Here is a 23,657-nt window from a genome sequence, read left to right on the forward strand (position 1 = left end):
TATGACAGAACTCGGCCCAGGGAAGTAATTGAACCCAGTCATCTTGAGAGGAGGACACATAGATGCGGAGGAAGGCCTCCAAGTCCTGATTCACCCTCTCGGTTTGACCATTGGTCTGAGGATGGTAAGCCGTGGAAAACTTTAGCTTGACTTGGAGGACTTGACATAAACTTCGCCAGAATTTGGCTGTGAATTGAACTCCTCGATCTGAGATAATTTCTTCAGGAAGACCGTGGAGTCGGAAGATCTCTTGTATGAATACTTGAGCCAACTTGGAAGCTGACGGAAGACCGGTGAGAGGAATGAAGTGTGCCATCTTGGTGAACCGGTCAACTACCACCCAGATGGTATTGAACTTATTGCACATGAGTAAGTCTGTAATGAAATCCATCGACAAGTGGGTCCATGGTCGACGGGGAACGGATAGTGGAACCAGTTGCCCCGCAGGCGACTGGCGGGATACTTTATGTTGGGCACACTTTGGGCAAGATGCAATAAACTCCAAGACGTCCTTTTTCAGAGTTGGCCACCAATAGGACCTAGAGATAAACTCCAGGGTTTTTTGGATACCTGTATGTCCGGCAAAACGGGAAGCATGGGCCCAATGCATGAGCTTCTTCCTTAGCATTGGCTTCACAAAACTTTTCCCTGATGGGGGCGTAGAGTCCATCCCTACCGTGGAGAATGCCAACGGATTTATAATAGGATGCTTGTCTGAAGACTCTGACTCATTTTCTTGCTCCCATGAGCGGGAAAGGGCATCGGCCTTGCGATTCTGAGAGCCCGGACAGAACTGGAGTTTAAAGTCGAACCTGGAAAAGAAAAGTGCCCATCTGGCCTGACGAGGGTTGAGACATTGTGCGCCCTTCAGGTATAAAAGGTTCTTGTGGTCTGTAAGTATGGTGATTGAATGAGAAGCTCCCTCCAACAGATACCTCCACTCTTCTAGAGCGAGCTTGATGGCTAGCAACTCCTGGTCGCCAATGGCATAGTTGCGCTCAGCTGGGGAGAACTTCCGGGAGAAGAAACTGCAAGGGTGTAAATGGCCATCTTTAGCCCTCTGAGATAACACCGCTCCTACTCCAACGGAGGAGGCATCCACCTCTAAGATGAAAGGAGAGTCGATGTCAGGCTGTTTCAGAACAGGCGCAGAGATGAACCTTTGTTTTAAAAGATGAAATGCTTGCATGGCTTCTTCAGACCACTTGGACGGGTTAGCACCCTTCTTAGTGAAAGCAGTAATAGGCGCCACAATGGTGGAAAAGTCTCGTATAAACTTTCGGTAATAGTTGGCGAACCCTAAGAACCTCTGGACCCCTTTGAGGGTTAAGGGTACCGGCCAATTTTGGATTGCTTGTAGTTTCTCAGGATCCATCTCTAGTCCGGAACCGGACACAATGTACCCTAGAAACGGAATGGACTTGACTTCAAAGACGCATTTTTCTAATTTGCAATAGAGATGATTGACACGGAGACGGGACAGAACCTCTTTAACCCAAAAACGATGTTCCTCTAAATCGTTGGCAAAAATGAGGATATCGTCTAGATAGACCACGACATGACGGTATAGAATGTCTCTGAAGATCTCATTGACAAAATGCTGGAAGACAGCTGGAGCATTGCTCAATCCGAAGGGCATGACGAGGTACTCATAATGTCCGTCACGGGTGTTAAAGGCGGTCTTCCACTCGTCACCCTCGCGGATCCGGATGAGATTGTATGCACCTCGCAAGTCCAGCTTTGTAAAGATGGTAGCTCCGCTAACTCTGTCAAAGAGCTCAGTAATCAGGGGTAAAGGATAACGGTTCTTGATGGTAATGTCGTTCAAACCTCTGTAGTCGATGCACGGCCGCAGACCACCATCTTTCTTTTTTACAAAAAAGAAGCCTGCGCCGGCTGGAGAAGAAGAAGGTCGAATGAACCCCTTTGCTAGGTTCTCTTTAATATATTCCTCCATAGAATGCGTCTCAGGCAGAGACAACGGATAAGTTCGGCCTCGAGGTGGAACCTTCCCTGGAACGAGATCAATCGGACAGTCCCATTCTCTATGAGGAGGAAGGATATCAGCAGAAGCTTTACTGAACACATCCGTGAAATCTTGATATGGAGGAGGTGGAACATCAGACGACCTGGGGGAGGAAGAACAGACAGGCAATACTTTAAACAAACATGTCTCAGCACAGGAGGAACCCCATGCCAGGATTTGCGTAGTCGTCCAATCAATTGTAGGATTGTGAAGACGGAGCCATGGAAGGCCCAGGACCACAGGATGTGTGGCTCTTGGAATCACTAAAAAAGAAATAAGTTCGGAATGAAGAACTCCCACTCTCAGACGAACTGGTAGAGTCCTTAAAGAAATGACTGCATCAAAAATTTTGCTGCCATCCACGGCAGTTAAAGAAATGGACGAAGGAAGTCTCTCGGTGGGTAGGGACCACCGTTTAACATAGGCTTCGGTAATAAAGTTCCCAGCTGCTCCGGAATCAAGGAGGGCAATGACGTTCCGATAACGTTGAGCAACTTGAAGCGAGACTGGGAGATTACAATCTTGAGGAGATGGAGAGGAGATCATTACTCCTAGCCGGCCCTCTCCTTGGCGAGCTAGGATTTGGAGTTTCCCGGACGTTTGGGACAGGCATTAATGGTGTGAGACGGAGCTGCACAGTAGAGACAGAGAAACTCGGAGAGACGTCTTCGGCGCTCAGCAGGAGTTAAACGGGAACGACCAAGTTGCATGGGCTCATCTTTAGATGGTGACAGTTGACGAGGAGGAGGAGCAGAAGATTTTGGAGCAGATGATCTTCCACGCTCAGTTGCTCTCTCTCTGAAACGTAAATCAACTTTCGTGCAGAGTGAGATTAGCTCATCTAATTTAGAAGGTAAGTCTCTGGTAGCTAACTCATCTTTAATACGCTCAGATAAGCCATGCCAGAATGCAGCATACAGGGCCTCGTCGTTCCATGCCAGTTCGGATGCCAGGATCTGGAACTGTATCAGATATTGTCCTACAGTACGTGACCCCTGGCGTAAACGGAGAATCTCGGATGAAGCTGAGGTTACCCGGCCTGGCTCGTCGAAGATGCGCCTGAATGTTGACACGAAGGCAGTGTAGGAAGATAGCAGGGTGTCGGACCTCTCCCATAACGGTGATGCCCAATCAAGGGCTGAGCCACTGAGAAGAGAAATAATGTAGGCAATTTTTGTACGGTCACTGGGAAAATTGCCAGGTTGTAGCTCAAACTGAATCTCACACTGGTTGAGAAATCCCCTGCAGAATCTTGGAGATCCGTCAAATTTTGCTGGCGTTGGAAGATGAAGACGTGGAGCAGAAATGGGTAAGGTGGGTGGGGTTATAGCTGGAGTCACTGTGGTTGACGCACCAGACGCGCCTGATCCACGGAGAGTTGTCTGAATCCCATCCAGCCGAGTAGAGAGATCCTGGAGACAGCGGATGATGTGGCCCTGTGCAGCCTCCTGATGTTCTAGTCGGGCTGCCAGTTCTTGCATCGGCCTGGCCGCTTGATCCTGGTCTCCGGCTGGATTCATTAGGTCAGTGCTTACTGTCACAACTGAGGGCCTGAGCTGACGGGAGGCAGCCTCAGTTGTAGGGGCTGAGATGTACCGGAACCTGGGAGGTTGTATCAGACCCCTGGACATGTAAGTAACATGAATAATAACTGCCCGAAGGCGTGACCACGACAACTTGGATAAAAGTCAATGATGTTTATTATGACAACTCCGCAACACAGCAGCAGTAAAAGAAAACGTAAAAGTCAGCAAAGAATAAATACAGTTCCTGGGTACTACAGGATGGCAGGAGCCACAGGGCACTGGTAGTGTGAGATAGTTCTTATGATCTTCTAGATGGAAAGTCCTTACCAGGCCCGACTGTAGCAATGGAGATAACCCAGGATTGTGCCAGCTGGTGTTCCAGGAAAAGCTGGGTTGCTGAAGATAAAACAGCTGCTGTGGATACTGGCTGGAACCAGACTGTTGTTAGCACGGAGTGGATGCTGGCTGGAACCAGTTAAATAATAAATAAACTTGGGAGCGATGAAATATAAACTGAAATGTAGAACTTGAGAGCGGAGAAATAATAATACCGGTGGAGAGTGGTAAAGTGTAGAAAGGACACCGGCCCTTTAAGGGAAGCTGTACTCTGCTGGAAGCTGAGCTGGAAGCAGGTAATGTTGTAGCTGGAAACAGATGAATCCACAATGGATTGGAGAGTCAGGCTACACCGCAGGTGGAATGCTGGTGCGGGTCTCTATGGTGGAAGTCTTGAGACAGGAGCTGGAACCTGGAAGACAATCACAGGAGAGAGACAAACAGGAACTAGGTTTGACAACCAAAGCACTGACGCCTTCCTTGCTCAGGCACAGTGTATTTATACCTGCAGCAAGGAAGGGATTGGCTAGGCAATTATGCAGATTAACAATACTGACAACAGATTGGAGGAAATGATCAGCTGACAGAATCCAAGATGGCTGCGCCCATGCAGACACTTGGAGGGAAGTTTGGTTTGTAATCCATGTGGTAATGAAAACAGTAATGGCGGCGCCGGCCACTGGAGACAGGAGACGCCAGGCTGACAAGTGCACATCCAACCACGCGGACACAGCGGAGGCCGCGGCTGACGTAATCGCCACTCTGACACTCTGCATGCAGAAGCTCAGGGACGGCGGCGGAGGCCGCGGGAGACGCCATGCCAGATGTAATAAGGCGTTACTGTGACAGCGTCTCAGAGAGACAGGAGAGGATGCAGGAATGTGAACACTAGGATAACAGATGGGATCCGGTCCTGGAGCGCCGAGCCAGCCCCAGGAGGCATCTGATGGGTAAGAAATGGCGTCCAGATACCCGGATCGTGACAATACAGTTATTACTTCAGGCAGTACTTTTCCAATATAACACAATCCTTCAGAGTTTGGGGCAAGCCACTTATACGCCTTTCTCCCGCATATGAAATATGCATCATCGGGGAGAACATATGGGACGGAGTAGGACATAACCATATTACACACCTTCCATGTGAAATTTCCTAACCCTAATTCTTCCATCTGCTTAGTACACGTATCAGGTTGTACGATATGTGCACAGTATCCTGGTGATACCTCTCCAACTCTCGTAATCCTATTTCCTAAGGTATACCTATACCGGAAAGATTTTCCTCTACTGGCTATGTGGCGTATAAGCTCTGTATCTGTAGGCATTCTATCTGCTCTATGCGAAAAGGTCATGGTTTGATTACTCCATGACACTTCCCAATTTCCCGGCTTTCGGGGATTGGAGATGTTAAAACATAATAGGGACCTATCCACATGGTATTGGTGGAGCTTCAAACTAGGAGGGCTGGAGATATTAAACCTCCTGTCCACCGGTCACCCACCACTTAACTCAAGTACCTCCCCTAACGTTGAAGGAAATGGTACTAGCCCTGATTTGCTATGACCTTGAGGTACTTGAGAGCATACCCAACAATCTGTTTTATTTAACACACTACCCACTAAGGAGTGATAGTCACTCAATGGATGCCGGTCCATATGGATATTAAAACTGGATTGGCATTTCTTTATGCACCCATCCTCAATGACATTGTTACAGAGCCGACAGATACAGTTTTCTTCAGCTAACAATCCTTCACAATTCCTTCTATGGTCAATGCTATCGGATCGTTTTCTGATACTCGCCTTTGCTTGTTGATTATGTTGTTCTTGGAAAACTACGCCTCCATCTCTGTCATCAGAACCCATTCCAGAACCTCTCTCGACCTCCATGGTACTCTCGCCGGAACAGACTGCTCTGGTCAACATCATGGTCAACAGGAAAATCCGGATCACAGTCTCTTGGGGCAAGTCCATCTTGTAGGAGGAAACGGAGAAGAATGAGAAGGGGGAAAAACTAATTTGAGGGAGAGGAGATGGGAAGTTGGAGAAAAACAATAAAAGGGAACAGGGGATCGACAACTGCTTTTGGTCTTGTGATTTTCAATGCTCAGGTGCCGCCTCAATCCTCCTAGAACAGACACTCCAGTGATACAACCTCTACCGTCTGTTCCTTATCACGGGGCCTCTCTGGATCAGCAACCTTTTTACAGTGGGACGAATGAACCCAAGTCTCTCTCTCAGCAACCTTCAATGCTGTAGTGCTAGTCAATAAGACCTGGTATGGTCCTTCCCATCTGTCAATAAGGCAACCTGAGCGTAGAAAATTCCGTATCATTACATAATCCCCAGGTTCAATGTCATGACAATTACTATCTGGTAAATCAGGAATCACTAACTTCAGATTATCATTTTGATTCCTTAACTGTTTACTCATGTTAATCAAGTATTTTACAGTCACTTCATTGTTACACTTCAAATCATCCTGAGGGTTAATCATAACATGCGGTTGTCGACCAAACAAGATTTCAAAGGGAGACAGATTAAGAGGGGACCTGGGAGTGGTTCTGATGCTGTACAGTACAATGGGTAAAGCTTCTGGCCATGTCAATCCTGTCTCTGCCATCACTTTACTCAGTTTATTTTTAATAGTGCTGTTCACTCTTTCCACTTTCGCACTCGCCTGTGGACGGTATGGAGTGTGCAGCTTGCTATCAATTCCCATCAATTTACACATTTCTTGAAAGACATCACCTGTAAAATGGGTACCCCTATCACTTTCGATAATTCTAGGGATACCATATCTACATACAAATTTCTGCACAATTTTCTTAGCAGTAAACATAGCGGTATTTGTGGCCGCTGGAAATGCTTCGACCCAATTTGAGAAAACATCTATACAAACAAGTACATATTTCAAATTTCGACAAGGGGGTAATTGAATAAAGTCAATCTGTATTACCTGGAAAGGGCCGCCGGCAGGTGGGATATGAGATGGTTCTGTAGGTATTGCCTTTCCGATGTTCTTTCTCAGACAGGTAAGGCATGACATTGCCCTTTTACTCGCATGAGATGAAAATCCTGGGGCACACCAATATGCTCTTACCAACTTGCACATCCCTTCCTTGCCCAGATGAGTCAGCCCGTGAGCTGCCTCAGCTAAACATGGAAGGTATGCTCTGGGGGCCACTGGTTTACCGTGTCCATCCGTCCAGAGTCCTGAGGACTCCTGGCCATATCCTTTTGCCTTCCAGACTGCCTTTTCCTGTGAGGAACACAAATTTTGCATCTCACACAACTTCTGGGTGTTGATGGTATTAAATACCATCAGTTGTGTGGTGTCTGTCTGTCTGGGGGTAGCAGCTGCTAATTTAGCAGCTTCGTCTGCTCGGCTGTTACCAAGTGATACTGGGTCTTGGCTATATGTGTGTGCTTTACATTTGATAACAGCCACTCTGTCGGGTTCCTGTATCGCTGTTAGAAGCCTTTTGATGTGAGCTGCATGCGCTATCGGTGTACCAGCTGCCGTCATGAAATTTCTGAGGCGCCATAGGGCTCTGAAATCATGGACTACCCCGAATGCGTATCTAGAATCGGTGTAGATATTGGCTGATTTGCCCTTAGCCAATTCACATGCTCTGGTTAGGGCGACCAGTTCAGCAACCTGGGCTGAGTGAGGTGGGCCTAGCGGTTCCGCTTCTATGGTGCCTTGGTCATCTACGACTGCGTATCCAGTACACAAGTCTCCCGAGTCTGACTGTCTATGACAACTACCGTCCGTGTAGAACGTAAGTTCTACATCTTCCAGTGGGTTGTCACTGATGTCAGGCCTTGCGGTAAAATTTTGGGTCAAATATTCCATACAATCATGTGTGTCTTCCTTTGTATTAAATCCTCCTTCCCCACCACTCTCATCCTCCACCCTTTGTGCCTGTCCAGGCACACCTGGGAGATATGTTGCAGGATTTAATGCACTGCATCTCCTTATGGTGATGTTTACGGGGGCCATTAGTGCCAATTCCCATCTTGTAAACCGCGCTGATGAGACGTGTCTGGTTTGGGCAGAATTTAACAAGGCTGACACTGCATGTGGTGTATGAATTGTGAGGTTGTGACCTAGCACGACGTCTTCGCTTTTCGTTACTAGCAATGCTATCGCAGCAACGCTTCGCAAGCATGTGGGGAGGGATCGCGCTACCGTATCTAGCTGAGCGCTGTAATATGCTACTGGCCTGCTGGCATCACCGTGCTTTTGATGGAGTTAATTGGGAGCTACCAGAGGCTTGCCTGTCTCTGTTCGGGGGATATCTTTTTGTTTCCCCTGTATGTGGCTCATAACTCCGTTTCTGCGGACCCTGATCCCAATTTCGTGTGTCGTGTCGTTGTCTAGGGGGTTGGTATGAGTTTCGTGAATTCTTCACTCTACAATCTCGTGCCATGTGTCCCTGTTTATGACAAGAATAACAAGTAACCACATTTGACTTACCCACAGGGTTTGGTGATATAAACAAAGGCTGCCTTGTGGTCAGGGCCTGTATACTTACTGCCATTAACTTATCACCTTGTTGTTCCCTGTGCCTGGTGATGTTCCTATCGTGATCAATAGCAGCCTCTCTCAAAGTAGCCACAGACAGACCTCGCCAACATGGTTGTGTGGTCTGTACCCTAGTCTTCAATGACTCTTTTAAACCATCCATCAGTACCGATACTGCTACTTCTCGATGGTTTATGTTTGTTTTAATGTCCTCTATGCCTGTGTATTTTGCCATTTCTGATAATGCTCTGTGAAAATATTCTGCAGCAGTTTCTGACTCTTTCTGTCTAATGGAGAAAATCTTGTTCCATTTAACTACCGCTGGGAAATACTCTTTTAACTGTAAGCTTATTCTTTTTACATTGTCTTTGTTGTACACATCTGTAAGAGGTACATCCTGATCTAATCCACAGTCAGCTAAAAATTGAGTTGCGTCAACATTGGAGGGTAAACATGCTCTCAGCAATATCTGCCAGTCTTTGTTGTTGGGCTCTACCGTGTTACCTAGGTCTCTGATGTATTTTTGGCTGGCAACTAAGTCTTTTCTAGGGTCAGGGAATTCAGACACTATGGTCCTTAATTCCATTCGGGAAAATGGGCTATACATGGCAATGTTCCTAACAGGAGTGACTCCTGAAGTGTCTGTTTTCCCATTTGGAACTACTATTACCTTAACAGGATTAACTCTAACAACCTCATTCTGTGTAGATTCTACAGGCTGTGGTGAAATAGTTTCAGCATAGTGTATGGTGCCGTACTTACCCGTTGATACGACCTCACCTATCCCTCCGCTAGGGGCCTTTGTTACTAATCTCGGGGGTGGAGCTGTGCCTACTGTGGTTTCTGCTATGGTGGCTGCTAGAGAGAGCGCTGAAATTGTTGCCGATTCGTCCTCTTGATCACACTCCTGAGGAAAGTTCAAAACAGGGTACAACTTGCACGGGTTAATACTTGCATTGGTTAATTGGTTAACATTATCTTTAACATTTACACAGTTGCTAAGTGTTTGTGTGTTACACCTTAGTGCGTCATTCTCCGCAACCAATTTCTCTCCTGATATGTATGGTGGCGGTGGGGCCGTGGCTATCAGTTTCCTGATCGAGCCAGATCCCGCCGCCTGAGCCAATCCTCTCTGTATGTCACCCTCCTGTTGCCACAACTGCAAATAATCGTAATGTTTGATTCGTCTCTTTGCTGATTTAATGAGACATATCCTCCTCCTTAAATTTTGTAACACTTCTAGGCTGAAGCTACCTACTTTTGGGAATTTCTCCCCGTCATGTACCGTCATTCTCTCCCATTCATCACATAAAGCTTCTGTGTGACTTCCGTATTTCTCACACATTACGTACCTTGCCGACCCGACTGGTCGGTTCACTGAATCAACCCGAACCGAGGTTGATCGCCCCCTACCTGAACAAGTGGCCCCCATAGTTCGAAGGTGTTGCTTTATTCAGCCAACCCTTACGCAAACCAAAATGTTCAAAATAGGCTGACGGTGGCGGTTTACCGAGTACCCCACTCACTCGCCCACGCCGACCAATACGACCTGATCACACTGATATAGTGCTGGCGTACTCGACCCAGGGCCCCTGCGACCTGAACCTCTATTTACTGGAACCTGCGAGGGTTATCCGAAGAACACTTACTCTTTCCAGTAACTATTGGTTGTTGGATAGTTCCTGAGTGAGCAGCGAACCTCCCTTAAAATAAAAAAAATTACACAAATCACGTTAGAATGTACAAATAGCGTTTATGACCTTCGTACACAAATAGTACCGGTCAGGTTTACTAATGCACACAATTACGTGCGGTACAATCGTTCAGCACATAAGCAACTAATCTTATGTACGGAGCGACCAGTGGAATCGAAAATTACGGCTGCGAATTCCTTCAGCCAGAGCTTGTATGGCCTATATGGGTGTTGCACCAACCCTTTTAGGTGTTGTGCCTGTGGACTGTATAGCGGACTTCCTTGTCTGCTGTACCTGAACCTGCTGGTCTGCTATGACCTCCTGGTCTGTTACAGTATGACCTCCTGGTCTGCTACACTCTAATGCTCAAATTGTATGTTTTAACCAGGGATGCCTCCCTAGCCACCATGTACGTCACTTACACGCATGTACCTCACGAGAACTCGACTTTTCTTGTGGTTCAACCTCAAAAATTGTAAAAACAAACACTCACTCACCACATATACACTTTTGTTTCTATTTCTATTTCTGCGCAGAAATTTTCTTTAGACCAGATGTGTTACCAATTAGGAGAAGGATCTGTTAATTTAAATTTCGAATGTTAAAATAGATTTGCGCGATTTATCGCCTTGCGTTATTTATCGCGTTGCGCTATTTATCGCGTTGAAAAAAAAATGAACACTTGTGATTTGAGTTACGTGGGCGTACCCGTACGCTCCGTTGCGTAATATACGCTGCGTGCGTCGGCCCTTGGGTTGCGTACGCAAGTCTCAGTCCTTTGTTAGAGACACGTGTACGCAAAGCAAAGATCCACCGTAACACAATTTATACGTTTATCAATGTAGATGATCCTTTATCATCTACCGCGCACCACACTGACTTCGCCTTGTCTCTCAGGCACAGCTGTGTTTGTCTATACTTTAACTATATTACCTTTTTACTCTTAAACTATAAAATAGCAGCAAATCTCTCTTAGCACGTTTATCAATTATACAATGGCAAACAGGAGAGTGATATATGAAAATACACGAATGAAAAGAAATGCAGATATGCGTGCGTGTGTACGCAAGACAGAAATAAACAGTTTTAAAAGGACACTATCGTTTTGTTCTTACCTCCGGTTCCCGGATTCCTTCAGCACCCTTTACTAAGAGAAGCAGACGCTTATCCAAACAGCACTACGAGGAATATGATCTCCCGCCCTTTGCTGCTGGATAATGTCTGCTGAAATTACCTAGTGCAGATATGTGAAGGACGGGCGAGCCGCCAATTGATAAAGCTGAATATTTATCGTATATAAAACCCTTTGTGAGGTCTAAGAACACTGTACGCTATTTACGTATGAAGTACCGTAAGGGTACGCTCGTTGCGTAACAATCGCTTAGCCGTAGTCGAGACGCTCAAGCGTCACGTTCGCTCACGGCCAAGAGATCACAGGCAGGCACGCTATTGGCTGCTGACTAACGTAATGATTCGCTATAGCGTAGCGGACGCTCGGGACCACGAGGAGATCACCAGCGGCGCTGACGCTCACAATGTTAAACCTTTATATCTAAACCATAAACAATGTAATATGCTGTAAAACCTTAGTGTAGAGATAGGGTGTAGATGCAACCTAGTGTAACCTTATTAACTTAAAAGCTGTTTGAGCGTCACCGACGCTCTGAGAATACTAAACACTATAAGAAATACACAGATACCTGGGCTTAGGGTCCAACGCCTAATATATATATATTATGACTGATATACTTGCAAAATAATTAATACAAATACAAATCATACACTACAATATAACATAGACTACCTAACCAGATAACTACACAGGAAATACAATACAATTACTATTTAAGGGAAAATAAGAGAGAAAGAGGAGAAGAGAGAGAGAGAGAGATTGATTGGCCCACAATAACAAGAAGATCAATATAGTTGCGGAGAAAAACTTACGCACAAAGGAAACGATCGCATGCGCCTCTGGACATCCAGCTCCCGATTTTCAGCAATGATAACCGTTGAAGAGTGAGAGCTGGATGTGATCGGCCTGTCTATTTATGCCCCACACACAATGCAATTCAATGGTCCCTACAATCTCATTGTTCATTGGACACAGGAATTCCTCCTCGCATTATAACAAAAGGTCATAGGTTGATTCATACAGGTGGGCCGTGACTATTTCCAACAGCTCAGGTGGGAGGGAAACTGGGTTTCCCGCCGCATGGATAAGTAAGTGCAAATACAGTAAATGTTCATAAACTTCTTATGTCCATAACTATTCGCACGAGCGATTAATCCGCTTCAAACCAACACCGGAATATTGCTAATTAAATACTCTTCCGATGGGTACTAAACACCACTGTATTACTCCTGTCTGACCCTTCGTATCAAACAAAGAGGGATTTCTCTGTTCACGAACATTCTATATTAACCAAACTTTCAGAATCTATCAAAGGGACCATGATCTACAAAATACATTATATAGTGAAAATATGTAACGATTGAGTCGCACGCTACGATCACATAAACTCTACCGTAAATACGCATACCGTGCGCCTGCGGGTGCCCGCGACTGTGAGTATGCGCACGTACGGGAGAGCGTACGCATGCGCAGCACGGACCTGTGTGAGGTGCAAATATGGTAGTGTGCATAGAGATATTTTTCTGACTTTGACAGTAGGGATGGTATTGGCCTCGTGATGAGCGGTGCCTGGTTTCCTCCAAACATGACGCCTGGCATTCACGCCAAAGAGTTTAATCTTTGTCTCACCAGACAAGAGAATTTTGTTTCTCATGGTCTTAGAGTCCTTCAGGTGCATTTTGGCAAACTCCAGGTGGGCTGCCATGTGCTTTTCTCTAACGTCCTAGAGGATGCTGGGGACTCCGTAAGGACCATGGGGATAGACGGGCTCCGCAGGAGACATGGGCACTTTAAGAAAGACTTTGGATCTGGGTGTGCACTGGCTCCTCCCTCTATGCCCCTCCTCCAGACCTCAGTTTATACTGTGCCAAGTGGAGACTGGGTGCTTTCAGGGAGCTCTCCTGAGTTTCCTGTCAGAAAGTATTTTAGTTAGGTTTTTTATTTTCAGGGAGCCTGCTGGCAACAGACTCCCTGCATCGAGGGACTGAGGAGAGAGAAACAGACCTACTTCTGTGAGTTTCAAGGCTCTGTTTCTTAGGCTACTGGACACCATTAGCTCCAGAGGGATCTAGAGGTCTCACCCTCGCTGTCCGTCCCAGAGCCGCGCCGCCGTCCTCCTCGCAGAGCCGGAAGATAGAAGCCGGGTGAGTATGAAAAGAAGACTTCAGAGGCAGCAGAAGACATCTTGATCTTCACTGAGGTAACGCACAGCAGTGAAGCTGTGCGCCATTGCTCCCATTCACCTCACACACATCGGTCGTTGTAAGGGTGCAGGGCGCAGGGGGGGGTGCCCTGGGCAGCAATATAAACCTCTCCTTTGGCAAAAGTACATATATACATGTACAGCTGGGCACTGTACATGTATATAAAGATCCCCCGCCAAGTTTTTAAGATTTTTGAGCGGGAAAGAAGCCCGCCGCCGAGGGGGCGGGGCTTCTCCCTCAGCACTCACCAGCGCCATTTCCTCCACAGCACAGCGCTGAGAGGAAGCTCCCCGGACTCTCCCCTGCTTACACACGGTGACGGAGGGTTTTCAAGAGGGGGGGGGGGGGGGGGGCACATAATTGGCGCATATATACAAAATACAGCGCTACTGGGTAAACATTCTGTGTTTTTTTTCCTGGATCATATAGCGCTGGGGTGTGTGCTGGCATACTCTCTCTCTGTCTCTCCAAAGGGCCTGGTGGGCCTGGTGGGGAACCTGTCTTTAGAAAAAAGCTTCCCTGTGTGTGTGTGTGGTGTGTCGGTACGCGTGTGACGCTATGTCTATTTCTGCTAGGCGAGTCTTATGGACCCGACAGTGGACAGGTGATGCCGACTCAAAGAGGCATATGGAGTTCTTGCCTTACAAGGGTGTGGAATTATTTGGAGAAGGCCTCTCGGACCTCGTCTCCACAGCTACGGCAGGTAAATCGAATTTTTTACCTTATATTCACTCACAACCTAAGATAGCGCCTCATTATCAAATGCAGTCCTTTCGTTCAAATAAAAGCAAAAGAGTACGTGGATCGTCCTTTCTTGCCAGAGGTAAGGGCAGAGGGATAAAGCTGCACAACACAGCTAGTTCCCAGGAACAGAAGTCCTCCCCGGCCTCTGCAAAATCCACCGCATGACGCTGGGGCTCCCCTGAGGGAGTCCGCTCCAGTGGGGGCACGTCTTCGACTTTTCAGCCACATCTGGGTTCACTCACAGGTGGATCCCTGGGCAATAGAAATTGTTTCTCAGGGTTACAAGCTGGAATTCGAAGAGGTGCCTCCTCGCCGGTTTTTCAAATCGGCGCTACCGACTTCTTCCCTAGAAAGGGAGATAGTGTTACATGCTATTCACAAATTGTGTCTTCAACAAGTGGTGGTCGAGGTTCCCCTGCTTCAAAGAAGGAAGGGATACTACTCAACTCTGTTTGTGGTCCCGAAACCGGACGGTTCGGTCAGACCCATTTTGAATTTAAAATCCCTGAACCTATACTTAAAACGGTTCAAGTTCAAGATGGAATCGCTCAGAGCGGTCATCGCCAGCCTGGAAGGGGGAGATTTTATGGTATCTCTGGACATAAAGGATGCATACCTGCATGTTCCCATATATCCACCTCATCAGACATACCTGAGATTTGCGATACAGGATTGTCATTACCAATTTCAGACGTTGCCGTTTGGGCTTTCCACGGCCCCGAGGATTTTCACCAAGGTAATGGCGGAAATGATGGTGCTCCTGCGCAAGCAGGGTGTCACAATTATCCCGTACTTGGACGATCTCCTCATAAAAGCGACATCACGGGAGAAGTTGCTGAACAGCGTATCACTTTCACTGAAGGTGTTATAGCAACACGGCTGGTTTCTCAATATTCTGAAGTCGCAGCTGAATCCTACGACTCGTCTGACCTTCTTGGGCATGATTCTGGACACGGACCAGAAAAGGGTTTTTCTTCCGATAGAAAAAGCGTAGGAACTCATGACTCTAGTCAAGAACCTGTTGAAGCCGAAACAAGTGTCAGTACATCATTGCACTCAAGTCCTGGGAAAGATAGTGGCGACATACGAAGCCATTCCCTTCAGCAGGTTCCATGCAAGGACTTTCCAATGGGACCTACTGGACAAGTGGTCCGGGTCACATCTACAAATTCATCAGCGGATCACCCTGTCCCCCAGCGCCAGGGTATCTCTCCTGTGGTGGCTGCAGAGTGCTCACCTCCTAGAGGGCCGCAGGTTCGGCATTCAGGACTGGATCCTGGTGACCACGGACACGAGCCTCCGAGGTTGGGGAGCAGTCACACAGGGAAGAAATTTCCAAGGTCTTTGGTCAAGTCAAGAGACTTGTCTCCACATCAACATCCTGGAACTGAGGGCCATATACAACGCCCTACGTCAAGCGGAGGCATTACTTCGCGACCAACCAGTTCTGATCCAGTCAGACAACGTCACCGCAGTAGCTCATGTAAACCGCCAAGGCGGCACAAGGAGCAGAGTGGCGATGGCGGAAGCCACCAGAATTCTTTGCTGGGCGGAGAATCGTGTAAGCGCACTATCAGCAGTGTTCATTCCGGGAGTGGACAACTGGGAAACAGACTTCCTCAGCAGACACGACCTGCATCCGGGAGAGTGGGGACTTCATCAGGAAATCTTCGCACAGATTGCAAGTCAGTGGGGATTGCCCCAAATAGACATGATGGCGTCCCGCCTCAACAAAAAGCTACAAAGGTATTGCGCCAGGTCAAGAGACCCTCAGGTGGTGGCTGTGGACGCCCTAGTGACACCGTGGGTGTTCCGGTCGGTCTATGTATTTGCTCCTCTTCTTCTCATACCCAAGGTGTTGAGAATAATAAGAAAAAGAGGAGTGAGAACAATCCTCATTGTTGCAGATTGGCCACGAAGGACCTGGTATCCGGATCTGCAGGAAATGCTCACAGAAGATCCGTGGCCTCTTCCTCTAAGACAGGACCTTTTGCAACAGGGGCCCTGTCTGTTCCAAGACTTACCGCGGCTGCGTTTGACGGCATGGCGGTTGAACGCCAGATCCTAGCGGAAAAAGGTATTCTGGATGAGGTCATTCCTACGCTAATAAAGGCTAGGAAGGACGTGGCATCAAAACATTATCACCGAATATGGCGAAAATATGTTTCTTGGTGTGAGGCCAGGAAGGCTGCTACAGAAGAATTCCATCTGGGCCGTTTTCTTCACTTCCTACAAACTGGAGTGAATTTAGGTCTAAAATTAGGATCTATTAAGGTTCAGATTTCGGCCTTATCCATTTTCTTTCAAAAGGAATTGGCCTCTCTCCCTGAAGTACAGACTTTTGTGAAGTGAGTACTGCATATTCAGCCTCCTTTTGTACCTCCGGTGGCGCCTTGGGACCTTAACGTGGTGTTAAGTTTCCTTAAGTCACATTGGTTTGAACCACTTAAAACGGTGGAGTTGAAATATCTCACTTGGAAGGTGGTCATGTTGTTAGCCTTGGCTTCGGCTAGGCGAGTTTCAGAATTAGCGGCTTTATCACATAAAAGCCCCTATCTGGTTTTCCATATGGATTGAGCGGAATTGCGGACCCGTCCTCAATTCCTACCTAAAGTGGTCTCATCCTTTCATATGAACCAACCTATTGTCGTGCCTGTGGCTACGCGTGACTTGGAGGATTCCGAGTCCCTTGATGTGGTCAGGGCTTTGAAAATTTACGTGGCCAGAACGGCTAGAGTCAGGAAAACAGAAGCACTGTTTGTCCTGTATGCAGCCAACAAGGTTGGCGCTCCTGCTTCAAAGCAGACTATTGCTTGCTGGATCTGTAACACGATTCAGCAAGCGCATTCTACGGCAGGATTGCCGTTACCAAAATCGGTTAAGTACCATTCCACTAGGAAGGTAGGCTCTTCTTGGGCGGCTGCCCGAGGGGTCTCGGCACTACAGCTGTGCCGAGCTGCTACTTGGTCGGGGTCAAACACCTTTGCAAAGTTCTATAAGTTTGATACCCTGGCTGAGGAGGACCTCCTGTTTGCTCAATCGGTGCTGCAGAGTCATCCGCACTCTCCCACCCGTTTGGGAGTTTTGGTATAATCCCCATGGTGCTTGACGGAGATTTTAAACCTACCAGTAAATCTTTTTCTCGTAGTCCGTAGAGTATGCTGGGCGCCCGTCCCAAGTGCGGACTACTTCTGTAAGACTTGTATATTGGGGGTCATTCCGAGTTGTTCGCTCTGTATTTTTCTTTGCATCGCAGCGATTTTCCGCTAACTGCGCATGTGCAATGTTCGCACTGCGACTGCGCCAAGTAAATTTGCTATGCAGTTAGGTATTTTACTCACGGCATTACGAGGTTTTTTCTTCGTTCTGGTGATCGTAGTGTGATTGACAGGAAGTGGGTGTTTCTGGGCGGAAACAGGCCGTTTTATGGGAGTGTGTGAAAAAACGCTACAGTTTCTGGGAAAAACGCGGGAGTGGCTGGAGAAACGGAGGAGTGTCTGGGCGAACGCTGGGTGTGTTTATGACGTCAAACCAGGAACGACAAGCACTGAACTGATCGCAGATGCCGAGTAAGTTTGAAGCTACTCAGAAACTGCTAAGAAGTGTCTATTCACAATTTTGCTAATCTTTCGTTCGCAATTTTGAGAAGCTAAGATTCACTCCCAGTAGGCGGCGGCTTAGCGTGTGCAAAGCTGCTAAAAGCAGCTTGCGAGCGAACAACTCGGAATGACCCCGATAGTTATTGCTTACATAAGGGTTATGTTATAGTTTCATCGGTTTTGGACCGATGCTATGTTGTTTCATACTGTTAACTAGATAGTATATCACAAGTTATACGGTGTGATTGGTGTGGCTGGTATGAATCTTGACCTTTGATTAACAAAAATCCTTTCCTCGTACTGTCCGTCTCCTCTGGGCACAGTTTCTCTAACTGAGGTCTGGAGGAGGGGCATAGAGGGAGGAGCCAGTGCACACCCATACCTAAAGTTCTTTCTTGGAGTGCCCATGTCTCCTGCGGAGCCCGTCTATCCCCATGGTCCTTATGGAGTCCCCAGCATCCTCTACGGACTACGAGAAAAAGATTTACCGGTAGGTTTAAAATCTTATTTTTACTAAGGAGTGGCTTCTTTCTGGCCACTCTACCATACAGGCCTGATTGGTGGATTTCTGCAGAGATGGTTGTCCTTCTGGAAGTTTCTCTCTCCACAGAGGAATGCTTTAGTTCTGACAGAGTGACCATAGGGTTTTTGGTCACCTCTCTGACTAGGGCCCTTCTCCCCCGATTGCTCAGTTTAGATGGCCGGCCAGCTCTAGGAAGAGTACTGGTGGTTCCGAACTTCGTCCATTTACAGATGATGGAGGCCACTGTGCTCATTAGGCCCTTTAAAGCAGCAGATATTTCTCTTACGTCCTAGAGGATGCTGGGGACTCCGTAAGGACCATGGGGTATAGACGGGCTCCGCAGGAGACATGGGCACTATAAAGAACTTTTAGTATGGGTGTGCACTGGCTCCTCCCTCTATGCCCCTCCTCCAGACCTCCGTTAGATCTTGTGCCCAGAGGAGATAGGGTGCATTACAGGGAGCTCTCCTGAGTTTTTCTGTAGAATTTTGTTAGTTTTTTTATTTTTAGGGAGCTCTGCTGGCAACAGACTCCCTGCATCGTGGGACTGAGGAGAGAGAAGCAGACCTACTTAAATGATATGCTCTGCTTCTTAGGCTACTGGACACCATTAACTCCAGAGGGAATCGGAACACAGGTCTCACCCTGGGGTTCGTCCCGGAGCCGCGCCGCCGTCCTCCTCGCAGAGCCGGAAAAAAGAAGCCGGGTGAGTATGAGAAGAAAAGAAGACTTCAAGGCGGCAGAAGACTTCAGATCTTCACTGCTCCCAGACAACACACACAGAAAGGTACATATGGGTGAAGGGCGCAGGGGGGGCACCCTGGGCAGCAATAAACCTCTTGGATGGCACAATATACATTATTAGGCTGCGGAGGCAGTAAATAATACAACCCCCGCCATTTTTTGTTAATCAGAGCGGGACCGAAGCCCGCCGCTGGAGGGGGCGGAGCTTGATCCTCAGCACTAACCAGCGCCATTTTCTCCACAGAAGCTGCAAGAACGCTGGCTCACCGGACTCTCCCCTGCTGAACGCACTCAGAGGGCTGAAAAAGAGGAGGGGTGCACATTACAGGCGTAGTGAGTGGGGAAAATCAGTGTAATTTCATATAAAAGCGCTATCTGGGTTTATTCCAGTGTCAGTTTGGCGCTGGGTGTGTGCTGGCATACTCTCTCTCTGTCTCTCCTAAGGGCCTGGTTTGGGGAATTGTCCCCTTATAGTCATAACCCTGTGTGTGGGGGGTGTCGGTACGTGTGTGTCGCCATGTCTGAAGCGGAAGGCTTATCCAAGGAGGAGGCTGGATGGATATGTGGCATATGTTAAATGCAAGTGTAGCATCATTACATAAGAGACTGGACAAAGCAGAGTCCAGGGTGTCGAAAGGGGGTCAATCCACGGATTACACCGACTCACAGGGCCCGTCGGGGTCTCAGAAACGTCCCTTGTCACAAATAGTAGACACAGATACCGACACAGACTCTGATTCCAGTGTCGACTATGATGAAGCGAGATTGCACCCTAGGGTGACAAAAAGTATTCAGTGCATGATTATTGCAATTAAAGGTGTTTTGCATATCACTGATGAACCCTCGGTACCCGACACGAGGGTGCACATGTTTAAGGAGAAGAAACAGGTAGTAAACTTTCCTCCATCTCATGAACTTAACGAGTTATGTGAAAAAGCTTGGGAAACTCCAGATAAGAAACTGCAGATTCCCAAAAGGATTCTTATGGCGTACCCTTTCCCTACGCAGGACAGGTACCCTGTTTCTTCTCCTTAAACATGTGCACCCTCGTGTCGGGCACCGAGGGTTCATCAGTGATATGCAAAACATCTCCCACAGTGGACAAGGCTTTAACACGCCTGTCCAAGAAGGTGGCGCTCCCGTCTCCTGACACGGCGTCCCTCAAGGATCCTGCGGACCGCAGGCAAGAGACTACATTAAAGTCTATTTATACACATACTGGTACTTTACTTAGACCGGCATTTCCGTCGGCATGGGTATGTAGTGCAGTAGCAGCTTGGACAGATACACTGTCAGCTGACCTTGATACCCTTGATAGGGATACCATTTTGTTAACATTAGCTCATATTAAGGACGCAGTCTTATATATGAGGGACGCTCAAAGAGACATTGGATTACTGGGTTCAAGAGCCAATGCCATGGTTATTTCTGCAAGACGATCTTTATGGATTCGCCAATGGACGGGTGATGCGGACCCAAAAAAGCATATGGAGCATCTGCTTTTCTCTATCTATACCACATCTCTTGGCAAACTAATCAACTCTTTCGGATTTCAGTACCATCTGTATGCGGATGATACTCAAATCTACCTATCCTCCCCTGATTTGTCACCATCTGTATTGGGCCGTGTCACTGAATGCCTTTCTGCCATTTCATCTTGGATGACATCTCGCCACCTCAAACTTAATATTTCCAAAACAGAATTAATTATATTTCCACCGGCCAATAGTAGTTTCCAACCTGATATCTCTATCACTGTTGAGAACTCTGCAATCACCCCTACCCCACAAGCTCGCTGCCTAGGTGTCATTCTTGACTCTGAACTGTCCTTTGTTACCCACATTCAATCTGTCTCAAGATCATGTTACATACATCTAAGAAACATATCCAAAATACGCCCTTATCTTACACAAGACACAGCAAAAACTCTAATCCATGCTCTCATTATCTCCCGCATTGATTATTGTAATAGTCTCCTGACCGGTCTTCCCAAACATAGGCTCTCACCACTACAATCCATTTTGAATGCAGCTGCGAGGCTAATCTTCCTTGCCAGACGTTCATCGTCTGCAGATCCGCTCTGTCAGTCCCTCCATTGGTTACCGGTATTCTACCGTATTAAATATAAAATACTTTTACTCACATACAAGGCTATTAACCAAACTGCACCAACATACATCTCTTCACTCATCTCAAAATATCTCCCTACCCGACCTCTCCGCTCTGCACAAGATCTACGTCTCTCATCCACACGCATTACTTGTTCACACTCAAAATTACAGGACTTTATCCGGGCTTCATCCACTCTGTGGAATGCCCTCCCACGCACAGTAAGACTCGCCTCTAGTCTCCAAACCTTTAAATGTTCCCTGAAAACTCATCTCTTCAGACAAGCCTATCAAATTCCAGACCCACCCACATAACCTTCAGTGCTTCCCTATCTAATTACATCCTCTATAGAGTATTCATAACATCACATATCTTGTATTTCTTTAGTCTCACACCCTCCTGACACTTGGATAACTTTGTGGGGTATCATCATACAACCCATTAAGAACCTAGCAATCTGGTGGACCATTATGCAATAGGTAGCATCTATCCTTGTGTATCTATGCCTATTTCCCTATAGATTGTAAGCTTGCGAGCAGGGCCTTCCTACCTCTGTCTGTCTGTTTTTACCCAGTTTTGTTCTATTACTGCTGTTCTAATTGTAAAGCGCAACGGAATATGCTGCGCTATATAAGAAACTGTTAATAAATAAATAAATAAATATGGAGGTCTTACCTTACAAGGGTGATGTATTGTTTGGGGATGGTCTCGCGGACCTGGTTTCCACAGCTACCGCGGGTAAATCTACCTTTTTGCCCTTTGTTCCCCAACAGCAAAAGAAACCTCCACAGTATCCGATGCAGTCCTTTCGGTCACACAAGTCCAGAAGAGGTCAGGGCTCCTCTTTCCTCGCCAGAGGTAAGGGTAGAGGTAAAGAGAACACCGCATGACGCTGGGGCTCCCCTACGGGAGTCCGCACCGGTGGGGGCACGCCTTCGACTCTTCAGCCAAGTATGGGTTCAGTCAGATGTGGACCCTTGGGCGAGGGAAATTGTTTCCCAGGGCTACAAGCTGGAATTCGAGGAGGTGCCCCCGCGCAGGTTTTTCAAGTCGGCCTTACCAGCTTCTTCCCCAGAGAGGGAGGTAGTATTAGCTGCAATTCAAACGCTGTGTCAACAGCAAGTGATTGTCAGGGTTCCCCTGCACCACCAGGGAAAAGGATATTATTCGACCATGTGTGTGGTCCCGAAGCCGGATGGTTCGGTCAGACCCATTTTAAATCTAAAATCCCTAAACCTGTACTTGAAACGGTTCAAATTCAAGATGGAATCATTCAGAGCTGTAATATCCAGCCTGGAAGGAGGGGATTTTATGGTGTCGCTAGACATAAAGGATAATTACCTTCATGTCCCCATATATTCCACTCATCAACAATACCTGAGATTCGCTGTACAGGATTGTCATTACCAGTTTCAGACGTTGCCGTTTGGGCTTTCCACGGCCCCGAGGATTTTCACCAAGGTAATGGCGGAAATGATGGTGATCCTGCGAAGGCAGGGTGTCACAATTATCCCATACTTGGACTATCTCCTGATAAAAGCGAGATCAAGAGATCAATTGCTGAAGAACGTGTCGCTCTCCCTGAGGGTGCTCCAGCACTCGACTATCGTTCCTAGGCATGATACTGGACACGGAACGAAAGAAGGTTTTTCTACCGTCTGAAAAAGACCAGGACCTCCAGAACATGGTCAGAGACCTGCTAAAGCCAAAAAGAGTGTCAGTTCATAAAAGCACTCGAGTTCTCGGAAAATGGTGGCCTCCTACGAGGCCATTCCCTTCGGCAGTTTTCATGCGAGGACGTTTCAGTGGGACCTTCTGGACAAGTGGTCCGGGTCTCATCTACAAATACATCAGAAAATAACACTGTCCCCCAGGGCCAGGGTGTCTCTTCTATGGTGGCTGCAAAGTGCTCACCTTCTAGAGGGTCGCAAGTTCGGCATTCAAGACTGGGTTCTGGTAACCACGGACGCGAGCCTCCGAGGATGGGGAGCAGTCACCCAAGGAAGAAATTTGCAGGGACTATGGTCAAACCAGGAGGCCTGTCTGCACATCAATGTGCTGGAATTAAGGGCCATATACAACGGCCTTCGACAAGCGGAGAGTCTTCTTCGCAACCTACCGGTTCTGATTCAATCAGACAATGTCAAAGCAGTGGCACATGTGAACCGCCAAGGCGGGGCAAGGAGCAGAGTCGCAATGGTGGAAGCCACCAGGATTCTTCGCTGGGCGGAAAATCACGTAAGCGCTCTGTCTGCTGTCTTCATTCCGGGAGTAGACAACTGGGAAGCGAACTTCCTCAGCAGACACGATCTCCATCCAGGAGAGTGGGGACTTCATCAAGAAGTCTTTGCAGAGATAACGAGTCTCTGGGGTCTTCCTCAAATAGACATGATGGCGTCACACCTCAACAAAAAGCTTCCGAGGTACTGTGCCAGGTCTCGGGACCCTCAGGCAGTAGCAGTAGACGCCCTGGTGACACCATGGGTGTTT

This window comes from Pseudophryne corroboree, chromosome 10 (genome assembly GCF_028390025.1).
Source record: "Pseudophryne corroboree isolate aPseCor3 chromosome 10, aPseCor3.hap2, whole genome shotgun sequence".
In the NCBI taxonomy this organism is placed as follows: Eukaryota; Metazoa; Chordata; class Amphibia; order Anura; family Myobatrachidae; genus Pseudophryne; species Pseudophryne corroboree.